The following is a 12718-nucleotide window of genomic DNA, read 5'->3' as shown; positions in this document are numbered from 1 at the left end:
GTAAAATAGATGATAGTTTAATAATATGGATTTTGCACTGAAGCTTCAGACAAGACAGAGAAATGAAGAAAAAAACCCGCCAAAATTCAGAATTGCATTTCTTTTTTTTTTTTTTTTTGAGACAGAGTCTCACTCTGTCACCCAGTCTGGAGTGCAGTGGCGCGATCTCGGCTCACTGCAAGCTCCGCCTCCCGGGTTCACGCCATTCTACTGCCTCAGCCTCCCGAGTAGTTGGGACTACAGGCACCTGCCACCACGCCCGGCTAATTTTTTTGTATTTTTAATAGAGACGGGGTTTCACCGTGTTTTGCCAGGATGGTCTCGATTTCCTGACCTCGTGATCCACCCACCTCGGCCCCTCAAAGTGCTGGGATTACAGGCGTGAACCACCGCGCCCGGCCAGAATTGCATTTCATTAACATCTGCGAAGAGATAAAGCGTTTAAGAGCTTCTGTGCCAGGCGCAGTGTCTCACACCTGTAATCCCAGCACTGTGGGAGGCCGAGGTGGGTGGATCACCTGAGGTTAGGAGTTTGAGACCAGCCTTGCCAACATGGTGAAACCCTGTCTCCACTAAAAATACAAAAATTAGCTAGGCGTGTTGGCACACGCCTGTAGTCCCAGCTGCCCGGGAAGCTGAGGCAAGAGATTCGCTTGAACCCGGGAGGTGGAGGTTGCAGTGAGCCAAGATTGTGCCACTAAACTCCAGCCTGGGCAACACGGTGAGACGCCATCTCAAAAAAAAAAAAAAAAAAAAAAAAAAAGGCTTCTGAAGGCATGTCCTTTGGATTGACGTTTACGTGGGCAGAAACATGGGAAGAATTTAAGTAATTGCATTTTAAAAATATTTTATCTTGAAATAATCTCAGGCTTTCAGAAAAGTTGCAAGTATAGTACAAAAAAAATTTTTTTCCCGAACCATTTGAAAATTAGTTGTTGATACTATGCCTAATTACTCAGAACATTTTAGGGTGTATTTTCTTAAACAACTGTGTCCTACATAGCCATAATAAGACTATCAAAATCAGGAAATTAACATTGTTACCACCATCTACTCCTCAGATCCCATTCAAGTTTTGCCAGTTGTCTCAACGTTGTACTTCTTAGCAAAAGGATCCAATTCAGAATTGCACATTGCATTTAGTGTCATGTCTCATGAGTTTCCTTCAATCTAGAGAAGTTCCTCAGCTCTTCCTTGACTTTCATGACCTGGACAGTTTTGAGGTTACAGATCAGTTATTTTGTAAAACCTCCTTGAGTTTGGGTTTGTCTAATGTTTCCTAGATACTAGGTGAAGTGTCTTTTTTTTTTTTTTTTTTTTGAGACAGGGTCTCACTGTGTTGCCAAGGCTGGAGTGCAGGGGTATGTGATCGCGGCTCAATGCAGCCTCACAGGGTATGCATCTTTAACAGGAATATCACAGAACTGATGCCACATTTTTCTCATTGTGTTTTATCAGATGTGTACTCCAAAAATCTGAGACATGTCTCAGTTAATTTAGAAAGTTTATTTCGCCAAGGTTGAGGATGCGTGCCTATGACACAGCCTCAGGAGGTCCTGATGACATTTACCCAAGGTGGTCAGAGCATAATTTGGATTTATACATTTTAGGAAGTCATGAAACATCAATCAGTATACATAAGAAGAACATTGGTTCGGTCTGGAAAGGCATGACATCTTGAAGCACGAAGGGGGCTTCCAGTTCATAGGTACGTAAGAGAAAAATGGTTACATTCTTTTTTTTTTTTTTTTTTTTAGGGATTTTCACACATATTTATTTAATTTTTTTTTAAATTATTATACATTAAGTTCTAGGGTACATGTGCATAACATGCAGGTTTGTTACATATGTATACTTGTGCCATGTTGGTGTGCTGCACCAATCAACTCGTCAGCACCCATCAACTCGTCATTTACATCAGGTATAACTCCCAATGCAATCCCTCCCCACTCCCCGCTCCCCGTGATAGGCCCCAGTGTGTGATGTTCCCCTTCCCGAGTCCAAGTGATAAGTTTCTGATTAGCCTCCTCAAAAGAGGCAGTCAGATATGTTTTTATCTCAGTGAGCGGAGGGGTAACTTTGAATAGAATGGGAGGCAAATTTGCCCTAAGTAGTTTCCAGTTTGACTTTTCCCTTTAGCTTAGTGATTTTGGGGGCATAAGATATTTTCCTTTCACATTTCCCACTTTTCTTTTTAAAAATCTTTTGGAAAAAGCATTTTAGGAGAAAATGAGTTTGTGGTCTCAGATTTTGTCTGATCTGTCATGACTAGGATGGTTTACTCCTAGACGAGTAGGTCCTGAGTTATTAGGAAAGTTCATTTTTAGAAGATTGTGAAGTCTTATGTCCTGTGAAAAGAAAACAGGGGGAGCAAGGGAGAAAAGCAACAAACAAAAGAACAATCCTGGAAAATCGTTATAGGCTGGATTACTCTGAAGTCCATACATCAATAGGCAAGTATGAAAGTGGCTTATGTATGTAAATAGATTGCTGTTATATTCTTCTGAAATTTAAGTTGTCTGGCTTCAGTTTGCAGGGCTTTAAGAAAGCACAGTTAGCTGGGCATGGTGGTGCACACCTGTAATCCCAGCTACTCGGGAGGCTGAGGCAGGAGAATCGCTTCAATCTAGGAAGTGGAGGTGGCAGTGAGCTGAGATTGCCCCACTGCACTTCAGCCTGGGTGACAGAGTGAGTCTGTCTGAAAAAAATTAAAATAAAAATAAATAAATAAAAAAGAAAGCAAAACTTAGTCTGGACATGGTGGCTCACCCCTATAATCCCAGCATTTTGGGAGGCCAAGGCAGGTGGATCACTTGAGGTCAGGAGTTTGAGACCAGCCTGGCCAACATGGTGAAACTCCATCTCTACTAAAATACAAAAATTAGCTGGGTGTGGTGGCAGGTGCCTGTAATTCCAGCTACTCAGGAGGCTGAGGCAGGAAAATTGCTTTAACCCACGAGGCAGAGGTTGCAGTGAGCTGAGATCGTGCTGCTGCACGCCAGCCTGGGTGACAGAGCAAGACTCTGTCTCAAAAATAATAAAAAGAAAGCACAGCTTAGTTTTCCATGACTTCAAACTAGAAAAAAATGGGGAAAAAAGTTGAAAACTTTATTTTGAATACATGTAGCTAAAAAAAAAGTTAGAATTCTGTCCAAATGGTACCACAATAATGAAAATTGAAAAACATTAGGCAAGACTAGAATCTAACAACAGGTGTACTATAGTTTTCAAAACATAATTTTTCTTTCTCTAGTTTCCCATTTTTACTAAAGACAAGTCATGTCTTTAGTAATTTGATTTGCTTTATTATACTTGGCCTAATTATTTGTATACAATACAGCAAGAATAATTATTTTTCAAATACACTTTTAAATTGGCTTTGATGGAACTTTGTTCTATAGAAGGAATCCCAGATAAGATCTTTTAAAATTTTTTATAATTTCTTTTTTGAGATGGAGTCTCACTCTGTCCCCAAGCTAGAGTATGGTGGCACCATCTGGGGTCACTGCAACTTCTGCCTTCCAGGTTCAAGCTATTCTCCTGCCTCAGCCTCCCAAGTAGCTGGGACTATAGGTGCATGCCACCATGCCCAGCTAATTTTTGTGCTTTTAGTAGAGTCAGGATTTCACCATGTTGGCCAGGCTGGTCTCAAACTCCTGACCTCAAATGATCCACCTGCCTCAGCCTCCCAAAGTGCTGGGATTACAGTCGTGAGTCCCTGCACCTGGCTAAGACCTTTATTTAAAGCCAAGACCAGCCATGGATTTATGCCATTAAATACCTATAAGTTGGATGATCCTCTGCTCTTGAGGTTCCAAAGTAAACTTGGGGCTCCTGGGCCTGTCAGAAAGTGACATTCTTTACTTATCACAGGTCAGGAACGCTGTACAGGGAAGGTATGAGGCCACTTTCCCCAAGGGGCTTTATTGGCTTCCATAAGTCAAGTTTGATTCCTTAAAGGAAAGCACACTATTACAGTCAGAACCTTGGTAAAATAACCAGTTTCTCCTTTTGTGTCTTGTTGCAAAATGAAAACAGATTCTTTTTTTTTTTTTTTTTTTTTGGGACGGAGTCTTGCTCTGTTGCCCAGGCTGGAGTGCAGTGGCACGATCTCAGCTGACTGCAAGCTCCGCCTCCCGGGTTCCCGCCATTCTCCTGCCTCAGCCTCCCGAGTAGCTGGGACTACAGGCGCCGCCACCATGCCCGGCTAATTTTTTGTATTTTTTTTTAGTAGAGACGGGGTTTCACCGTGGTCTCGCTCTCCTGACCTTGTGATCCGCCCTCCTCGGCCTCCCAAAGTGCTGGGATTACAGGCGTGAGCCACCGCGCCCGGCCAAAAACAGATTCTTACTATACTTGTGCAAATTACTGTATTGCCATAAGGGAAGCATACTCAAAAATGGTTTCCAAGTTCTGGAGAAATCAGGTAGAGAGAAACAAATATGCTCCAAATTTTACTCATAGGAGTATACTGAATTGTTAAAAGCTGTCAATAGCTCAAAAGAAAAGTTTCCTTGACTCTGAAAAAAAAACAAAGAATCACCAACATTTCTTTTTTTTTTTTTTTTTTTTTTGAGATGGAGTCTTGCTCTGTCGCCCAGGCTGGAGTGTAGTGACCAGATCTCAGTTCACTGCAACCTTTGCCTCCCGGGTTCAAGCCATTCTCCTGCCTCAGCCTCCCGAGTAGCTGGGACTGCAGGCGCCTGCCACCTCGCCCGGCTAGTTTTTTGTATTTTTTAGTGGAGATGGGGTTTCACCGTGTTAGCCAGGATGGTCTCGATCTCCTGACCTCGTGATCCGCCCATCTCGGCCTCCCAAAGTGCTGGGATTACAGGCTTGAGCCACCACGCCCGGCAGAATCACCAACATTTAAAGCAAAAGTCAAAAAGATTACTTTAGTCTTCTATCAGTTCAGTTTATGCAATTAACTCCTGTTCTGCTTGATATTCATGAACATTTCAGCTCTCCATAAGAGTCCTAAAAGTTTCTTTTTTCCTCTATTCTAATGTCACAAATTCCAAAGTTATCAGAAACCTGCATTTAAGAACACTTGTTAGAGTTCTGTAGCTGATTATAAAACCACCCTCTAAAGAGGGCCAAAACAAGACAACAGTTGTCTGTGGATGACAGTTTTAGAGCAGCCATAGTCAAAGACACAATTGACAAGGACATTTGTTACCTCTGTGGCACACAATAATTTAACATAAGAATTATAATTATTATGGGTAATGTACACTAAGTTATATCACTAAATGTCTCTCACTATGTACACTAAGTTATAATTATAGGAGTTTCCCATAATTTTGGAACATATACCAGTAACATATTTGTATAAATGTAGCCTAAAGAAAACCAAACACTATTTTATATGTGACAATGATTCCTGTATAATTTTTATACCAGATAAGCCAAATATGTCATTTTTGGACTTTAGGGAACCTATTAATAATACCTTAAAGGATTAATTAAATCAGAAAAAGACATAATTTATAATTTGATTTTGGAAAGTTTGTCAAGTATCAAAGGTTTAAAACACTTGATATCACAAAATAGAATCACAGGTCATTGTTAAATAAGTTATTCATTTAACCAAAGTGAAACTCAAGGATTTCAAATAAAAGGTGAAAACCTTCATTCTTTGAGAGAGGATATTTAATTTTCCAAACAATAAGCCCTGACAAAAACAGCACAGGCTGGGTGCAGTGGCTCACACCATAATCCCAGCACTTTGGGGGGCCAAGAGGGGTTGGATCACTGGAGGTCAGGAGTTCGAGACCAGCCTGACCAATATACTGAAACCCTGTCTCTACTAAAAATACAAAAAATTTAATCCCAGCACTTTGGGGGGCCAAGAGGGGTTGGATCACTGGAGGTCAGGAGTTTGAGACCAGCCTGACCAATGTACTGAAACCCTGTCTCTACTAAAAATGCAAAAAATTTAATCCCAGCACTTTGGGAGGCCAAGGTGGGTGGATCACGAGGTCAGATCGAGCCCATCCTGGCTAACACGGTGAAACCCCGTCTCTACTAAAAAACACAAAAAATCAGCCAGGCCTGTTGGCATGGGCCTGTAGTCCCAGCTATTTGGGAGGCTGAGGCAGGAAAATCGTTTGAATGCAGGAGGCGGAGGTCGCAGTGAGCTGAGATCACGCCACTGCACTCCAGCCTGGTGACAGAGCCAGACTCTGTCTCAAAATGACAAAACAAACAAACAAACAAAATTAGCCACACATGGTGGTGGGTTCCTGTAATCCCAGCTACTCAGGAGGCTGTGGAAGGAGAATCACTTAAACCCAGGAGGCAAAGGTTGCAGTGAGCTGAGATCACACCACTGCACTCCAGCCTGGGTGACAGACTTCATCTCAAAAACTAAAAAAAAAAAAAAGTACGAAACCAATTAAATTTGTTTTTCAAAATTGTACAAACACTCTATATAACATTTTAATCTTGATTGTAAGAGATTGTAAGATATAACTTCCACAAGCCTTTTATAACCTTTACTAAGGAGTTAATGCTTCAAGATAATCTTGTTAATCTGACACAGTGACACATATTCTGGTCTTGCATTGATGTGCCTTTGACATTAATGGTTAATTTATGGATGTAATAATCTTAATTAAAAAAATTTTAATCTCAGTTTTTTCCTAAGCAAACCACAACTTAATAGTAATAGCATAGGAGTTATGTTGATAAAATGTAAAATTTATTAAACTAGTTACCAAAAGGCAAAAGAAAAGATCTTCTGCTGTGTACAGAAAATTATGTTGGAATAAAACATTTCCTTTAGATCTTTAAGAAAATATTGTTAGCATCAGGCCACAACAGACAGAACTTGAGGAAAAAAAAAAATGTATATGAGCTGAAAATGAGTTGAAGGAGAGTGTTATAATTTTGCACCTTTTAAAAGGGGAAAGAAAACTGAAAACAGCATGATGAAATAAAAGTTGAACCTTGGGTTAAAAAAATTAAAATCTTTTTTTTTTTTTTTTGCAGTCTTGCTCTGTCGCCCAGGCTGGAGTGCAATGGCGCAATCTTGGCTCACTGCAACCTCTGCCTCCTGGGTTCATGCAATTCTCCTGCCTCAGCCTCCCAAGTAGCTGGGACTATAGGCGCTCGCCACTACGCCCGGCTAATTTTTTGTATTCTTTAGTAGAGACGGGGTTTTACCGTGTTAGCCAGGGTGGTCTCGATCTCCTGACCTCGTAATCCACCCGCCTCGGCCTCCTAAAGTGCTGGGATTACAGGCGTGATCCACCGCGCCTGGCCTAAAAAAAAAATTAAAATCTTTATAATTTATTAAGAAGTAATCAATCCCTTAAGGACATTTTATTGTTGAATTCTTTAGCGTGTGTGTTTCATTACATCAAACCCAATGTCTAGAAAAACCCATTATAATTTTCCTTTAATTATAGACAACTTGATCATATGAAAATTTTTGGTTTTTTTTTTAGGTAAATCCTTTTATTGTTACTTACACAGACCATTCATGACATGCTTGGACTTTCGGGTTTGTCCTGAATATCTTTCTTTCTTAAACAACCACTCATTTTATTCTTCGTCTAAATTTACCATACAATATTATTTTTCATATAAAATTATTTCTCAGTTGGGCATAGTGGCTCATGCCTGTAATCCCAGCACTTTGGGAGGTCAAGGCTAGTAGATCACCTCAAGTCAGGAGTTTGAGACCAACCTGGCCAACATGGCAAAACCCCATCTCTACTTTAAATACAAAAATTAGCTGGACATGGTGGCAGGCACCTATAATCCCAGCTACTTGGGAGGCTGAGGCAGGAGAATCACTTGAACCCTGCGGGAGGAAGGTTGCAACAAGCCAAGATTGTGCCACTTCACTCTAGCCTGGCAGACAGGCTCATCTCAAAAAAAAATTTTTTTTAATTATTTCTCTTTAAGCTTTCTTACCAAAAAATACCTCTTTCTTTCTATAATTTTGTTTATACCTCTCTTATTTCCTGGCTCCTCTTACCTTGTTTTATACATGACCTTTAAATAAGCTTTGAATTAGACAAAAATTGTTCACGTTTTTAAAAGGGACACTATTTTTTTAAGAAAGAATGTTTTCCTACAATGTATTTTTATTGAAAAATACTGAAATAATGAAATATTTATAATTTAATTTAATATAACTTTAGATTCTAAATTATGACTAGTTTATCTACAAGTATTTATCCTATTACATTTATCTAATTATTTTATTTTAATCATTTACCTACATTATTTATGAAAACTGCGATAGTCATCATTTAAAGTTATGAAACCACCATTGCAAAATTATAACTGAGACAGTGAAAAAGATTTGCCCTAAGTGACTCCATCTTGCTTCTAAACTCCAAGCTGTCCTTGTTCATTCCTGGGTATGGGCTGAACTAACTTTGCTAGGAACTTAGTTTATAGTTTAGCTTTGAAACAAAAATAGTAACTGTCTTCCCAAAGGAAATCTCTTACTGCCTGTGGACTAGACTGCCTAACACCACAGGATTAGAAGTTATGGTAATCTGGCTGGGCATGGGCGGCCTGTAATCCCAGCACTTTGGGAGGCCAAGGCGGGCAGATCACCTGAGGTTGGGAGTTTGAGAGCAGCCTGACCATCATGGAGAAACCCTGTCTCTACTAAAAATACAAAATTAGCCAGGCATGGTGGTGCATGCGTGTAAACCCAGCTACTTGTGAGGCTGAGGCAGGACAATCACTTGAACATGGGAGGCGGAGGTTGCTGTGAGCCAAGATCATGCCACTGCACTCCAGCCTGGGCAACAAGAGCAAAACTCTGTCTCAAAAAAAAAAAGAAGTATGGTAATCTTACTAAATTCAAGATGTAGCTATTTTTATTAAACCAATATCAATGTATTATTTATTAAAGATTACACCAGCAAAGATAATTCTGTCTTGGGCTGGTTTTATAGTTTTGTAACCTCTATACCAAATTTTGACACCTTATAGTATCTGGCTGGGAAAAGTATAAAATTGCTTGATTAGTAAATGCAAACAAAGATGTATTGCTGGCAAATTCTTAAGACATTTCTAATATTATTTTACCAATAATTTTAAATCCAGCTTATTTATTAAGATTTTACTTAAGTCCCATGAACTTGAAAAAGCATTTGACTAGTCTTTTTTTCTTTAGTATCTGATTTAAGTGCTTTTGTTTTTTTTAAGCCAATTAATTAGCTCTTTTATATATTTTCAATAGTGAAATATTGTGTGCACAACACATAAATACCTAGATGTATTAGGCATGCTGATAGAAGTATATCTTGTAGATTCATAAAGACCTTTTTTTTTTTAATCTTAGACTTTCAGGTTCTTGATAACCTGTTTCACAACCCTAGGCAGTTAAATAGCTAAATAGCCTTAAATTTGCATATTAAAGGAAACAACTCAGGTGAAAAGTAACAGAATTTACATCATAAGGTACAGAGAGGAAAAGTCTGGTGTGCTAGAGGGAGATTAAAGATAGATGTCAAATCAAACACAAAATTATAAAAATCTATCATAGGATTGTATAAGGAGACCAATTTTATTTGGGTAGGGACTACCTATCTTTTAACTGGATCTCTGAGCTCTAGGCAGAGCCTATACCAAAACCTGGGTTTCCAAAAAGGGAGAATTATTATGAGGCTAGACCAAATGATGATTTTACACTGCACTTAAAGATAATTTTTTTTAAACAGACATTTCTAAGTGTTGAATACGCTATTCCTTAAAAACCCAAGGCTAGCCTCTGTTGCAAATAACTATTTTAGTCAATAAACCATGTAACACAATACAAAAGCAAGCAGTTTAAAAGCTGAGATGAACTTGTCCGTTTATACTTTTGGCGCCTTCTCCACTTTCTTTTTTTTCTTTTTTTTTTTTTTTTTTTTTGAGACGGAGTCTCGCTCTGTCGCCCAGGCTGGAGTGCAGTGGCCGGATCTCAGCTCACTGCAAGCTCCGCCTCCCGGGTTTACGCCATTCTCCGGGGTTTACGCCATTCTCCTACCTCAGCCTCCCGAGTAGCTGGGACTGCAGACGCCCGCCACCTCGCCCAGCTAGTTTTTTTTGTATTTTTTAGTAGAGACAGGGCTTCTCCACTTTCTTAAAGGAAGCCAGGCTAAACTATTTCAGGTCCCTCATGCAGCAGAGGGTGCAAGAGAAAGGAGAGACAGCAGAAGTAAATGAAGAAAACAGAATTAAGTCAACTGAGAAGAAAAACCTTGCTCAAAAGAACAACAAGGTCGTAGGAGAGAAAAAAACAAACCATGAAGACCTTTTAAATACAAACGCACACACGTATCTTGGATGTTAGCTTTTAATTAAGTTGACTTTAACAAATGAGCTCCTTTAAAAAAAGAAGTTTTTAAATCTCATTACCATATTTCAACTGAGACAAATTGGTGCTATTTCATTTTCTTTTCTTTTTTCTTTTTTTTGAGATGGAGTCTTGCTCTGTTGCCCAAGCTGGAGTACAATGGCAAGATCTTGGCTCACTGCAACCTCTGCCCCCAGGTTCAAGTGATTCTCCTGCCTCAGCTTCTCGAGTAGCTAGGATTACAGGCATGTGCCACCATGCCCAGCTAAGTTTTGTATTTCATTTTATTTTCTTTCTTTGTTTTTTTTTTTTTGAGATGGAGTCTTTCTCTGTTGCCCAGGCTGAAGTACAGTGGTGCAATCTCAGCTCACTACAACCTCTGCCTCCTGGGTTCAAGCAATTCTCCTCCCTCAGCCTCCCGAGTAGCTGGGACTACAGGTGCACACCGCCATATCTGGCTGATTTTTTGTATTTTAGTAGAGACAGGGTTTCACCATGTGGCCCAGGCTGGTCACAAACTCTTGAGCTCAGGCAATCAGTCTGCCTTGGCCTCCCAAAGTGCTAGGATTACCGGCGTGAGCCACTGCTCCCACCTTTATTTTTTTGTTTTTTATTTTTTGTTTGTTTGTTTGCTTTTGTTTTTTAAATTGCTGCTATTTCAGAAGTACAACCATTGCTCTTCCAGATTGGCCTGGCTAGCTAAAAGGTGGCCTTGTAAATAAAGCCCGTGTAGTACTCAAAATAAAAAATCTTTCCTCTTTTTTCTTTTTGCTGGCTGTTTTTCTCCCCCACCATACCACCTTTTTGTGTGTGTGTTTGTGGGAATTTATGTATTTGAGAGGCCTTGTTCCCCATAATTGGAACTTTCCTTCAGATTTGATCAAGTCTCATAGAGTCGGTCAAACCTAATGGGACAAAGACCAAAACAACAACAAAAACAGAAACAACAATGACAAACAGCTAAGCAAAACAAATGATCATAAACTTACATGATTACTGAATGCTTTAATGGTAAGGAGAAATTATGATCATCTGGTTGTTAACTTTAGCCAAGACTAAACCTCAATTCAGCTACTTACCTAGGGATGGGTCTCAGGCTGAAGACTGCTCTCTACCATCCTAGAAGCAGGAAAAAAAAAATCATCTTTTCTGTTGGAAGCAAGCTCAAACTCATAAAGGAATTACCTGCCTTCCATTGTCATGGAAGCAAGTAAAACTCCAAAAAAAAAAAAAAAAAAAAAAAAAAAGAGGCAGTTGTACAGCAAAATAAACTTTAGATCTCACCAAACTTTGGGAGAGCAGGGATTCTCTGGAAATCCTCAAAGAAGTCCTCTGAGGACTTCCTCTGGAAGTCCTCAGCAAAGTATTCATAAAATTAGCTTATGCTGATACCAAACACCAGTAGGAGATTTGTCAAAGTTCAATTGTTCCTCCACGCAGAGTCCCTATGTGGTTACCAAAATGTTAACCCCAGTAATTTGAGACAGGTCTCAGTTAATAGAAAATTTGGCCAGGCATGATGGCTCAAGCCTGTAATCCCAGCACTTTGGGAGGCTGAGACGGGCGGATCACGAGGTCAGGAGATCAAGACCATCCTGGCTAACACGGTGAAACCCCGTCTCTACTAAAAAAAATACAGAAAACTAGCTGGGCGAGGTGGCGGGAGCCTGTAGTCCCAGCTACTCGGGAGACTGAGGCAGGAGAATGGCGTAAACCCGAGAGGCGGAGCTTGCAGTGAGCTGAGATCCGGCCACTGCACTCCAGCCTGAGCAACAGAGCGAGACTCCATCTCAAAAAAAAAAAAGAAAATTTATTTTGCTAATTAACTGGGTGTGGTGGCACAAGACTGTAATTTCAGCTACTTCGGGAGACTGAGGCATGAGAATTGCTTGAATCTGGGAAGTGAAGGTTGTAGTGGGTCGAGATTGCGTCACCGTACTCCAGCCTGGGCGACAGAGTGAGACTCTGTCTCTAAAAAATAAATAAAAATAAAAAATAAAGTTTATTTTGCCACAGTTGAGGATGTGCACCCGTGACAGTCTCAGGAGGTCCTGATGACATGTGCCCAGGGTAGTCAGAGCATAGCTTGGTTTTATACATTTTAGGGAGAAATAAGACATCAGTTAATATATGTAAGATGAACATCGGTTTGGTCCAGAAAGGTGGGACAACTCAAAGCAGGGAGGGGGCTTCCAGGTCATAGGTAGAAAAGAGACAAATGGTTGCATTCTTTTGAGTTTCTGATTAGCCTCTCCAAAGGAGGCAATGAGATATGCATTTATCTCAGAGAGCAGAGGGGTAAGTTTGAATAGAATGGGAGGCAGGTTTGCCCTAAGAAGTTCCAAGCTTGACATTTCCTTTTAGATTAGTGATTTTTTTATGTGTTGGGGGGCTCATACCTATGAATAG

General features: G+C 40.1%; 1 long non-coding RNA gene across 2 annotated transcripts in view; it reads left to right on the top strand.

Moving 5' to 3' along the window:
- LOC141408494 (uncharacterized) overlaps positions 1 to 12718 on the top strand; it is a 63384-nt gene that overhangs the window by 2464 nt on the left and 48202 nt on the right. For both annotated transcript variants that reach the window (XR_012423554.1, XR_012423555.1), the window contains exon 2: positions 1459 to 1708. This is a non-coding gene — a long non-coding RNA (uncharacterized lncRNA). The remainder of the gene's footprint in view (positions 1 to 1458; positions 1709 to 12718) is intronic.

The sequence above is a fragment of the Macaca fascicularis genome, chromosome 14 (genome assembly GCF_037993035.2).
Source record: "Macaca fascicularis isolate 582-1 chromosome 14, T2T-MFA8v1.1".
Lineage (NCBI taxonomy): Eukaryota > Metazoa > Chordata > Mammalia > Primates > Cercopithecidae > Macaca > Macaca fascicularis.
The sequence above is the reverse complement of the archived record's forward strand: the minus strand, read 5'-3'. Positions and strand labels throughout refer to the sequence as shown.